Here is a 13,172-nt window from a genome sequence, read left to right as displayed (position 1 = left end):
TCAGGCGTCCCATGGTCCGATCTATGGATGCCTTGGAACTCTGTTCCCCTCCATGGAGGCAAAAGGTGTGGGAGAAGTCATTTTTTTACAAGATACCTCCGTAATGGGGTTGGGGATTTGGCTCAGTGGTAGAGTGCTTGCCTAGCAAGCACAAGGCCCTGGGTTCGGTCCCCAGCTCTGAAAAAAAGAATAGAAAAAAAAAGATACCTCCGTAACCGTGGGTGCAAATGTTCTTTGCCAGTCCCCTCTGTACAAACACTAACACCTTCCCCAGCATTGACAATGAAGATGTCTAAAAGCTGGAGCTCCCAGAGCAGCCTGGTCTTCTCTCACCACTTCTCATGGGGAGGTAAAGAGAATTCGTCCCTCCGTCCCTCCATTTCTCCTTCCCTGCTTGCTCTCGGAAGTTTCCAGAACAGTAGAGGAGGCCTCTCTATTACAGTTGCACAGGGGAGCTGCACAACCTGGCTGAGAAATTGCCTTCCTCAGCTGCCTCAGCGCCCTCACCTGGAAAACTGGTATAATAATAATAATAATAATAATAATAATAATAATAATAATAATAATAATAACTTCTTCATGGGGTTGTAATGATGAAATGAGTTCATATATTTATTAGACAGCTGCTTTTAACCACCCAAGCCACCAAGCCTGCGAGAGTTCATATGTCTATGTGCTTGTCAGGCCCACAGTGTAATTTGTTGCTGACATTGTTGTCTGTGAATCAAAAAGGACACATTTCTTCCATTCTGTGTTTCCCAGCAATTTATGCTTTCCTTCCCTCTCTTCAGTTGAATTGTTTGTGCCTTGGGCTTTCTGGGTCTCAAACTGCCTGAATTAAGAAGAGGGTGATGACCGTCTTTATCTGTCTGTCCACCCAACCGTTGACACTCCCCACAAGCCTGTGTGGTCTTTCGGCCAATGCCTTGTAAGACGGCGCTCTCCAAAGTTCCCACTGTTTCTGAGAAACTGCACTGATCTGACTTAACTGGTGGACCTTCTCCTCTGATGTGCACCATTGTAATGGAGGTCTGCTTTCGTTTCTGTCCCACACAGCCACACACTTTTATCCCCTCATCTTCCTCCTACTGGGGTGCTCACACCACACTCTACAGCTCACTCTGGGTTCCTCTACGTATCACCTCTATGTCCCTTTTACCTGCCCTTCCAGACCCAGAGCAGCCTCAGGGGTCAGAGGCCCCCACACCTCACATCTTCATCATCGAATGCAACCCTGCCTGCAGAGCACACGCCCTCCAATCCCTCCCTCTGGAATTTTCCAAAGCCGAGAGCAGCTTCCCATGAAAGGGAGCAGAGCATGAGGCCTGGATTCCCCCTTCCTTGTCTGCCCCCGCTCCAGCTTCCCCAAACAGACCGAGCCGGTTGCTCTGAAAGGGAGAGAAATGCCTTCTAAGGGAGCTTTGCTGTTGCTAGGAGAGGAGAAATCATCCCTCATCACAAAGGATAGGCCTGAGAAACACGCCCTCGATGGACAACAAAGAGAGTGTGGAGGAGTGTGTGTGTGTGTGTGTGTGTGTGTGTGTGTGTGTATGTGTGAGAGAGAGAGAGAGAGAGAGAGAGCAGTGTATGTGTGTGTAGTATATGTGTTTATGTGTGTGTTTGGTGTGTGTGTCTGATGTGTATGTGTGTATGGTGTGTGCAGTATGTCCTATTGTATGTATATGTGTGTATATGGTATATAAGTGCGTGTGAGTATATATGTGGTGTATAAGTGTGTATGTATGTGTTTATGTCTGTGTGATATGTGTGTATGTGTGTGTATGTGCATGTGTATGTGTGTACATGTGTGCATGTGTGTATGTGTTATGTATTTGTATGCATATGTGGTATGTGCATTGTATGTGTTGCGTATGTATGTGTGGGTGTGACGTATGTGTGTTTATGTATATGTGGTACATACATGTGTGTGTGGTATGTGTGCCTGTGTGTGTATGTATGTATGGTGTGTACATACTTGTGTATATGGTATGTAAGTGTGTGTGAGTTTGTGTGTGGTGTGAATGTGGGGGGAGTAAGGTGGGTGGTGTGTATGAATGGGGGTTTGTGGTGTGTGTGTGTGTGTGTGTGTGTGTGTGTGTGTGTGTGTGCTGCAGCCACTACAGCTCTGTCATTGCTAAGTTTCTAATAGCCAAGGACCTTATTTAAGGTCTTTGTGATTTTTAAACCCTGCTGTAGTGTGGGGAAATACATTTTTTTAAAAAATCATGAAAACACTCCCCATCATTGCTAGGACCCGGCTGTGAGCAGAAGTCTAAGGTGTTAACACATCTGTGCTGATTGTTCACGGGCCCTGAACCCACCTCAGACGCAGGGCTGAAGCTGGAATGTGGATGGTGAAGCCACAGTTTGGCCTCCCTGCTCTCAGCCTGTCTCTGACAGCAACTCAGTACAATGTGTGTGACAGAGGATTGCAGGAGCCTTCGATGTCGGGCACGGCACAGGGCCCTTCGGGGCCGTTCATTCACGATCACGGGATGCACTGTGATTCCCTGCCTCTAGCCCTTTACTCCAGTCACTTTCTGTGCCTAACGGTAAAAGCTCTGTGATGGAAGTGAGGTGCTCACAGTAGGTTTGAAAAGCAGTGTGCTGAGGAATTTGGATTTACTAGGGGCACAGGGAGTCACTGGTGGCTTAGAGGGGCGGTTAATTTGTATTTTATGTATATGAGTATTTTACCTGCCTGCACAGATATGCTCCACATGTGTGCCCAGAACCCAGGGAGTCCAGAAGTCGGCTTCAGAGCCCATGGAAATGGAGTTACAGAGGTCATGTGAGTCACTGTGTGGATGCTGGGAACCAAAGCCAGGCCCTCTGAGAAAGCAGCAAGTGCTCTTAGTGGCTGTGCCTTCCTTCCAGCCCCAGGTTGTTGATGGTCTCTGAGCAGAAGACATTGGCATGGCTTGAAATAGACTCTGGCTACTGCCTTCATAGACCTCAGAATGCAGGGAAGGGTCGTACGAAAGCCCTGTCTTAACAACTTCAAAATAAGAACAGCATCGAACGGCAGGGAGCACAAAACAATAGGTACTGATTCTTGGTATTCTGGGGGAAAACAATTCCGACTGTGAACAAAGGCTTCTCCTTAGCACTCGAGACTGGGTTGGTCCCCTTTACCGTAGATTGTCCACCCATAAATCCATAAGGCTTGATCATAGGGATTTATCAAAATGGTGTGGCCATTGCCCAACTATCAGATAGCATATTCATTTCTGAGTAAATCCTCCCGGGTTTTCGACAAGCACGGGCCACACATGCTGCTGTCTGTCCAAAGGCTCCACCCCACCCCCTAGCTGTCCTGGTGGGGTTTTAAGCGAGCCAGTCTCACGTGTGTGCATTTAGTCTATTAGCGTGCACGCTTGCTGAGTTCGGTGGACAGTCCCGAAAGTTGCTTGGAAGCCGCACCAACCTTTTCCAGAATTCAATTCCAGCCAAAGCGAGAGGCTGCCAAGCACTGGGCATCACACACGACTTCTTACGTCCTTCGTTTTTCTCACCACTTCTAGATTAAAAGTTAAAAAAAAAAAAATTGACTTTGCAAGGGGCCTCCAGGCCTAAGCTCGTTTTAGCAATTAAATACAAAAAAAAAAAAAAAAGAGCTGCCTTAAGCAGTCATTGATAAGAAACATAATCAAAAGTAAATCCATAACCCATCTCGATCTGATCTCATTAAGACAGAAATTCGATTCTACGCAAAGGCTCTTTTTTTTCTTGACTGAGCGCTTTCATGAAATACAGCGGCTGCCGTGTAGCTGCTTCAAACCCCGTGTTAGACAAAGGGAGGGCGCTGCGTTCTCTTCCCGGGGCCTGAACAATCTCAGACACGCGGTACCTGCTCCTCTTCACCGGCGTTGGAAATTAAACCTTTGTCGCTGACAGGAATAAAACTTAGCTGGGCAGAGCAGCAGAACGATCTCTTTCCTCAGACAATAGAATGAGATGACAATGGCAAGCGATGTTTTTTTTTCAAATCTGCCTTTCCCAATCAGTTCATGCTCCAAGAAAGCCATTTTTAGTTGCTCACCAAGGGGGCCACAGTGTCATGTCTCAATTATTTTTTTTTCAACTCTGAGGCCTCTGCAGGAAGAAGTCATTCTCCATGCACAGACCAGGGTCAGTACCCTAGGAAGGCCATCACCGTCAGCGCTCCTCGGGGCTACTGTTGGTCAGTGCCAAGCCCCTGGGTGGCCACACTTGAAGGCTATCAGTGTCCCAGGGGTCGGAATGGAAAGAAGAAAGAACACACCACTTTGACCTGAGCAGACAGACTTCTCCGGCTAGCTTTACACTTTGGCCCCATGTGCCTTCTGTGGAAAAATACTTGTTGGGGCATTTTATGGACTGTTAAAAAAAAGTGTAAAGAGGGATCTTACCTACCTCACAAGACTGCTGGGAAAATTAAAATTAGATCATTGTGAAATTGCTCCTAAGTGTCCTAAGAAAGGCTGGAGCAAAGCTCTGTGAATAAACATGTCGTCCTAACCTTAGTTCTACTGACTCCGTCTCAGCCATTAAACGGTCTTGGTTCGACTGACTGGGAAGCTCTTTCCCTGGTCTCTGGAGAGTTCTTTAAGACAATCCCATCCACAGCCCAAAAGAATTTAAATGCATGACTGACAGCAAGTGGGGAAGAGGGTCACGCCATCTCTCCCCTTCCTGGGTTAGTCAGAACAGCAACTCCAAAAACCTCAGGCTGACTGGGGGGGGGGGGGGGATTAGTTCCTTTCACCCCTTTCTTCTTATTCTTAAAATTCATGTCCCTTTGTCTCCTCAATTATAAGAACCAGCAAACGCATTGCCCACCGTTCACTCATACCCCCTCTCTCCATCGCCTAAGGCTTGGCCAGGGATGGTGTGGCCGACCTTCAACTAAACTGCCTGCATCCACCTCCATGTTCCAAGCACCATCACCCTTGGCAACAAATGCTTCTAGGTCCAGCAGACGCTCCATACATGTGGGTTTCCCCTTTTACCCTGAAGTCCTTCCCACTGCCAAGTTCACACTTTCAAGGGCAACCACCCTCTGAAACCTGCAACACATTCAGGGGAAGTCGTAAGTGGCCAGTGTCTCTTTCTGGCCACGTCTTCCAAAATATGCTGAGAAGTCAGTCCATGGTAGTAGCGGGGAGTGGGGCGGGGTGCGTTGCATTTCAGTCAAGCTGATTGGAAGGGTGGGACTTCTTCAGGTGAAACCTGAGGACAGTAAAGTCACCAATGGAGAGCATTTCAAGCTTAGAAGTCACTGGGCTTGGGTGCTGCCTGGTCTACGGGCAAGCTAGCCCCTGCAACCCGGTATGAGGCCCTGAGAGTTAACTAGAGAGATGAAGTTGACAGATTCTTAAACAACTGGCGTGAGGGGTACCCATTATAGGCAACAGAAGTTGTGTTAGATTTCAGTCAATCCAATGATAGAAGTTGTTTAATAGTCCGTGGCTCACTAAAGCATAGAAAGATGAATGCCAAGGGCCAAGTCCTTGATGCCTCTGCCTCCACTGGGAAAGCCCTTTCTGGTCTTAAGGATGCAGCAGAACCAGGAAGCGTCTGACCTTGCGCAGTGGTCCCCGGTCCTCTTCTGCATGAAGCAGATGCTTCTAGCCCCGCCTCTCTCCGTACTCACCTAGGTTCCAAATACCAGCTTGGGGCTAAGGCATCAGTCCTACGGAACCTAAGTGGTAAACGAAGTCCCAGTGAAGCTTTAGAGATGATTTCAGTCTTCAGACTCCACAGAAGATGCCCACGATACGGAAGTCTGAAATGATCCCGGCACAGTCCGCAGGTTCTCCTATGCAGTATTTCTAATTGACGAAGTTTCAATGAAATGGAAAGACCAACGGAAATATTAAACGCTGTAACTGTGAACAGTTTCAAGTTCTGTCACTTCTTCCAGATTCGTTTAAGAAAGCAAAGACAGCATAATGTATTTTTCTTTGATACCCCAAACCATATCCACAAACATCAGTTATTTCCCGGTGCTGCGAAGTTGCCATGCCCTTGATAAACTGAAGTACGGAGGGATGCATTCTCCCCCTGACCGCCCCTGCAGTGCTGTATTGGTCTCCTCTATTCCCTCACAGCTTGTTAACTACCCGGTATTTCCCTAAAGACTGTGGGTCAGCTGTCTATCAAACTCTCCTCATTAAAATGAAACAAAGGTTGGCTGGGGGCAGGGGGTGTAGCTAGATCACAGAGCACCTGCCTAGTGTTTGGTCCTCAGCAGGAGCGGGGAGGGGAGCAGAAGGGAAGGCACAGTGGTCTAATTGGTTTTCTCTCCCTCCTTCTCTCCCTTTCTCTTCTCCCTCACCCCCACCTTACTTTCCTACCTCCCCTGATCCCTCTCCTAGGGCTTCCAGATGTCCCTGATATTTACCTCTGAGTGCCAAGCGACTCAAATCTCTCTGTATTTGTGTTTCCTTGGTGTCGTTGTTTTAATAACCTGTTGTTTTTAATATCACTAACAGAAAAGTAACAGTAAAAGTAATGTTTTAGTCAGGCCTCTCCAGAGCAGTGGTTCTCAACTAAGACCCTTTAATACCGTCCTTCAGGTTGTGGTGACCCTCAACCATAAAATTATTTTTTGTTGCTACTTCATAACTGTAAGTTTGCTGCTGTTGTAAGTTATACTGTAAATGTCTGATAGGCAGGGTATCTGACATTCGACCCCCAAAGGGATTGGGACCCACAGGTTGAGAACCACTGTTCTGGGTGAATAGAATGAATGGTGTGTGTGTGTGTGTGTGTGTGTGTGTGTGTGTGTGTGTGTGTGTGTGTGAGAGAGAGAGAGAGAGAGAGAGAGAGAGAGAGAGAGGAGAAAGAGGGAGAGAGGGAGGGAGAGGGAGAAAGGGAGAGGGCGGAAGAGGAAGGGAGGGAGAGAGAGGGAGGAAGAGTGAGGGAGAGAGAGAGAGAGTTATTAGAGTGGTTCACAGGCTGTGGTCCAGCTAGTGCAACAATGGCTGTCTTCCAATTGAAAGTCCGAGAGTCCAGTTCATCCCATGATGCTGGATGTCTCAGGTTGTCTTCAGTGTACGTCAGGATCCTGAAGAAGCAGAAGCAGGCTTAGTGCCAGTGAAGAATTGTCTGAGCCCCAGGAGGGATGAACTCGCCCATGAGAACGAGGACAAGAAGACAAAAGCCCCTTCCCTCCCTGTCCTTAATGTAGGCTGCCATGAGAAGGTGTAACCCAGAGTTAGGGTGTCTTCTGACCTCAAATGATCCAATTAACGAAAATTCCTCCACGGGTGTGCCCAGTTGCTTGAGTTTTTAGTTGGTTTCAGATGTACTCGAGTTGACAACCAAGAATGGGCATCGCAAGTAAGATCTTAAAAGTTAAAGACTGGGGTTGGGGATTTGGCTTAATGGTAGAGCGCTTGCCTAGGAAGCGCAAGATCCTGGGTTCGGTCCCCAGCCCTGGAAAAAAAAAAAGTTAAAGACTTTCTCAACCTAGAGAAATCACAATCTAGTGCCAAGGGATAAACATCTGCTCCCATTTTCCTCCTTCTCTCCCAGCTGAATAGTTCTTCCTCAGTTATTAGTGTGTGGCTACTAGCTTACCTCTCGCCTGCCAGAAACTGGCACCAGATCTCCTGGCAAACACAGAAGACTTCTCTTGATAAAATATCAAATGATCTCCTCATTCCAAATTTCAACACACAGATCCCACTTGCACAGTGGCAAGAGCTTGAGCCCACATGTGGCTCGAACCACATCAGGTGTCACACAGATAGCTAGCTCCTGCATACGTCCTCCTCGTAAACAGGAAGTAGTGTCCCAAATGCATAGCCATAAAAGACTCACAGTGATATGCTCTGGAGTCACACTCTACAACTCTTAGTCACTTACAGTCCTAACAAGTCAGAGAGCTGAGACAGAATGGTCATGGGTTTAAGGCTGGCCCGACTACACTGAGACCCGGTCTCAAGATAAAGAGCAGACTGGGGAGAGGCTCAGGGGTAGAGCTCCTGCCTAAAATGTGTGGGGTCCTGAGTTCAAATTCCAGTGCTACTACGAAGAAGGAGGAAGTGAAGAGGAGAAGGAGGGGGAGGAAGAGAAAGAAGTTACGCTTTTGCTCTGTTCATCCGTTATCTCCTACTCTCCTGCCTCCCCACCCCTGTTCTACTCAGGCATATTGTATTCCTATCCTTCTGTCTTATCCGGCCCCTGTTCATGGGCCATAGTACATGAGAATAATCAAAAGTGTCAAAGGGACATCAATGAGACCTGTAGAAGCTGAGATGAGAGATTGCAAAAACTGGATTCTCAGGGGGCAGGGGGAATCAGAAAACTCTGGGAGATTTTAGTATGTTTAGTATATTTAGCTATTTCCCCTGGAAATGAGATTTTAGTATGTTTAGCATGTCTAGCATGTCTAGCATGTTTAGTATGTTTTTGTATGCTTAGTATGTTTTGGTTGTTTTGGTTTGTTTAGTATATTTAGCATGTTTTAGTGTGGTTAGTATGTTTGGCATGTTTAGTATGTTTTACTATGTTTAGTGTGTTCAGAATGTTTAGTGTGTTTAGTATGTTTTAGTATGTTTAGATGTTTCCCCTGGAAGCATCTGTCAATTTGTTGTGTGGGTCAAGACAGGGGGTTAAGTGACATTTCCAGGGATCCTGATGGAAACAATTGATGTAGGCCCCAGGAGGGGCTGGTTTCCACCGCAAGGCACTTGCTGTGTTCAGGAGGCTGGGCAGGGGGCTACAAAGCAATGTGAACTGTCTGTGATCCTGGCCCCTGGAAGCAAAGGCCTAGAGCTAGACTGTAGCTCGAGTGTTCTTTCTTCCTCCCAAAACATTTGCCATGATGTTAACCTGTGGGAGAATGAAGACAAATGTGTAAGGCCCAAACTTCCCAACCCTCCAATACCAACAGCCCCACTCGACAGAATATGACAGAGGCCACTGGGCCTTGATCCACTAAGTCCCTCAAAACACCAGGGCTCAACCCCCACTGTATTCATCCTACGGACTATCAGCCATGAAGTGACCTTGTATCACTCCACATTCTTTATGTCCCCCACTGTCACAGATGGGGTTCCATTGCTGTGAAGAGACACCATGACCAAGGCAACTCTTATAAAGAAAAGACATTTAATTGGGGTCGGCTTGCAGTTCCAGAGGTTTAGTCTATTACCATCATGGTGGGGAGCATGGCAGCATGCAGGCAGACATGGAGAAAGAGACTGGGTGCCACACTGGGTGTAGGTTAAGTAGAGGAGACCTCAAAGTCCCACCCCCACAGTGACACACTTCCTCCAACAAGGTCACACTTCCTAATAGTGCCACTGCCTCTGGCCCACGCATTCAAACATAGGAGTGTACGGGGTGTGGGCAAAACTATTCAACCCATACACAACAGCTCACTGGCTCTCTGAGCTTTTCTTCATCTCTGTCCCTGGTCATCGTGAAGCCCCTTTAGGACTTGTCTCCCTCTTGGTATTTGTACTTCCTCTCTCCTTGCTGTCTCTTAAGCCCACTCCCGTCAGAGACAGAGTCCTTACCAGTGATTTCCCACCAAAGCCCAAGGCCTCACTTTCCAATGGTGTCCCACACAGGTGACCACATCCTCCTACTCCACTCAGCTCATGAGACCCCACACTGCCAGGTTCTCTTCTTCCATGGAAAAGTTTTATTCTGTTTTCTATTCTGCTACTTCCTTCTCACCCCACCATCTAAGTGCTGCCTGGCCAGGGCTGCTTGTCCAGCATCTTCTTCTCTCTTTTTATTACACTTCCCAGGTGGCCCCATAAAAATCTCATAGCCTCAAATATCCCGACAACTCCAAAACTTAGACCTCTATGCTATCCCTGAGCTCAGAACCATCTGTTGACCCATACGGTCTACACATCCACACAGCTCTCAAATGCCCCAAACTCCAGATTAGCCATTACTCCTGTCTTGCAACTGAATGTTCTCTTCTCTACCCGAGAACACAGTGGTTTCATCAATACAGCTGCTCAGACCAAACTTCGCTGAGTCAGCATTCTCTCTGTTTTTAAACTACACACCCCAATGTCCAATTCATAGCAAATCCTGTACAACCTTCAAAATGGATGCAGAATGCCTCCACTCCTTACTGGAATCATTGCAATGGGTTTCTTTCCCTGTCTTCCTGTTTGCTTTCTTGCCCCTTCTTCAGTTTACTCTCTATGGTGGTTTGAATATGCTTGGTCCATGGGAAGTGGCACTATTAGGAGGTGTGGCCTTGTTGGAATAGGTGTGGCCTGGTTGGAGGGAGTGTGTCACTGTATAGATGGGTTTTGAGGTCTTCTATGTGCAAGTTACACCCAGTGTGGAAGGGAACCTCCTCCTGGTTGTCTGCAGAAGTCAGTCTCTCCTAGCTACCTTCAGATCAAGACAGAGAACGCTCAGTTCCTCCAGCACCATGTCTGCCTGGATGCTGCTGTGGTTCTTGCTGTGATGATCACGGACGGACTGAACCTCTGACACTGTAAACCAGTCCCAATTAAAGGTTTTCTTTTATAAGAGTTGGTTTGGTCATGGTATTCCTTCACAGCGATAAAACCCTCAGACACTCTCCAAATGTAAACCAGGTTAACGTAAATCACGTCATCACAATCTTTAGTTTCCACTGCACTTAACATATGAGGCCCCCGCAGCTCCAATCCCACGTGATCTCAACCAGATCTGGATCGCGGCTCAGCCTTCTCCCGCCTCCTTACCCCGCTGGCCTCCTTGCGTCTCCTTGTGTGTATCAAGCACGTTCCACTCTCTCTTGGGGACTCTGTGCTTGTGTTCCTCTCTGCCTGAAATGCCCTCCATTCAGTTCCTCACACGGAGCACTGTTCCCTACTTCAGGCAGCGTCTACTCAAGGACAAACCCAACCTAAGTGTGACAATAGAACGACAGCTCTTTTAAGTGGTGATCCCCCACTTGAAAGAAAATTGGCTTTTCCTCACAGCACAGACTGTATAACGTTAGACTGCAGTGGGCTAATGAATCACCTATCCTCCGATTGTGTGTAAGCTCCGATTGTGTGAAGACTCTTGTTCAGCACTCCTTTGTTTGAGAACCTCACCAGGTATACTGTTAGAATTTAATGAATGTGGCTCGTTAGTTAATTAATTAATTAATTTGCAGAGTCGAGGCATTGACTTTAGGATCATTAACCTCCAAGCATCACATGAACAATGGCATGTGCCCATAGTCAGAGTGTGTAGTTTGCTTTATCAAGTTGACACATTCTGGAATCCTCTGGGATGAAAGTCTCAACAATTGTCTAGATTAGGTTGTCCTATGGGCATGTCTGTTGGGGACTGAGTATCTTCGATGGCTTTAGTTGAGGTGGAAAGACCCACCTGCTGTGGGCGGCGCCATTCCCTAGGCCCGAGATGCCGAACTTCTTAAGATCAAAAAGAGCTATTTGAGCACAGACATGCAGGCGATCTCGGCTCTCTTCTGGCTGTGGCCAGCTATTTCAAACTCCTGCTGCTGTGATTTCCCCCACCATGGGACTATGAGCTAATAAACCTTCCTCTTTTGAGTGGCTTTTTCTCAGACTTTTTTTTTCCACAGCACCAGAAACAAACTAGAACAGAGCTCTCTGGGGTCTCTCCACACCGATGCTACAATTTCTCACTCATTAACAGCAAAAGATTTGTTTCCCACTGTACAGGGAACAGTCGAAGGCATCAGGTAGTAAGCCCAGCGGACTATTATCCACGCCTGCAGTTGGCTGTCTCAGCACAGTACTTCTCTCTACCATTCTCTCCTGCTTCTCAGTTTACCAGAGTTGTTAGGGTCGGAACTTGAGCTCCAACAGCAGCCCTAACAAGCTGGACTAGGCCACCTGTCCTAAATGGACCAGCAGAACAGACAAGTAATAGTCAAACACAGAAAGCAGATAGTTACTCAATGTGGCTGCATTGGGAAGAGGTCCTGGGATCATCCACCTTCATGGTCCTGATGTGAGGCGAAGGTTTCAACAGAGGGTCAGAAGTTCGGAGAGCTACAAAGTCCTGATCAAGATGTGGCCCCACCTGTCATTGTCTGGGCTCATCTCTCCTGCAAGGTGGCTTACGGGTTGTCAGACTGTGGAAACTCTTCCTGAGAGACAAGTGCCACCCCTGGCTAGCACAAGGCTGCAGCTTCCCCTTCTCTCAGCATTAGAATCCGGGGGACATTCCAGTCTCCCAGGGACCAGTTTTCACATTACGACAATCACAAGGAAAGACACAAGCTTCTCTTTAGAATAACTCCATTCTGCCAGGAAGGTTGCCTGGGTGACAGGTGATGTGTACCCCAGTTAACACTTGGGCTTGGCTTTTCAGAACCCTAAGGACGATTTCCTTCAGCATCTGACCTCTCTCATCCTGAAGGAATGGATGAGCTTCTCTTCCCAGAAGGTTAAGTTCACCTGCTGTGTTCATGTCCATACAACACTCTCACAGCTCCGTACTCTGCTTCATGCTTTGCTCATACTAAATCTAGCCTAAAATTGTTCTTCATGAAGACCCGCAATGTTGAGGTTTTGCCTTTTACTGTCTATTGTAATGCTAAGCGTGGGCCCCCAGGACCTGGAGTCTGCACATAGACCCTGGAACCCTGCCCCAAGATAATTCTGATTGGTGAATAAAGATGCCACCAGCCAGCTGGGCAGAAGAGACATAGGCAGGGTTTAGGTTTCGAGGGCTTTTGGGGAGAGGACAGCCAAGAGAAGAAAAGAAGGTACAAAGGAGGAGAAAGGAGAAGCTGCCATGGGTTAAGGGTCAAGAGAGCATGGCCCTGAGGGCTGCCCAATTGGAGCTAAGAGCAGCCCAGATGAAACAAGTAAATAGGAAGTAATAACTCAGGGTTATCCATAGGAAAGTGGATTCTAACAGCATGGCGGGGAGGCAGCTGTCCGGGTATTGTGCTGTTTAGGACTTACTGTACATATAAAGGCTGTGTATGTGTCTTTCGTCTGGGGAATAAATGGTCTAAGGCGGGGTAAAAACCTCGGGCCAGGATTTTAAATATTTACTCTAACACTCCAGTGTCCTCTAACTACTCAGAGCAGTTAGTCCTCTTCTTTTCCATGTTTACCATTTTTATTTTGAGAAATACGCAGTTAAGATACCTTTACAAAGTAAGACGACTGTAGATTTGTCCAGAGGAGAAAACAAGCACGCACCAACTCTCCCCTAATATGATTAAACAG

This window comes from Rattus norvegicus, chromosome 20 (genome assembly GCF_036323735.1).
Source record: "Rattus norvegicus strain BN/NHsdMcwi chromosome 20, GRCr8, whole genome shotgun sequence".
NCBI classification, from domain to species: domain Eukaryota; kingdom Metazoa; phylum Chordata; class Mammalia; order Rodentia; family Muridae; genus Rattus; species Rattus norvegicus.
The sequence above is the reverse complement of the archived record's forward strand: the minus strand, read 5'-3'. Positions refer to the sequence as shown.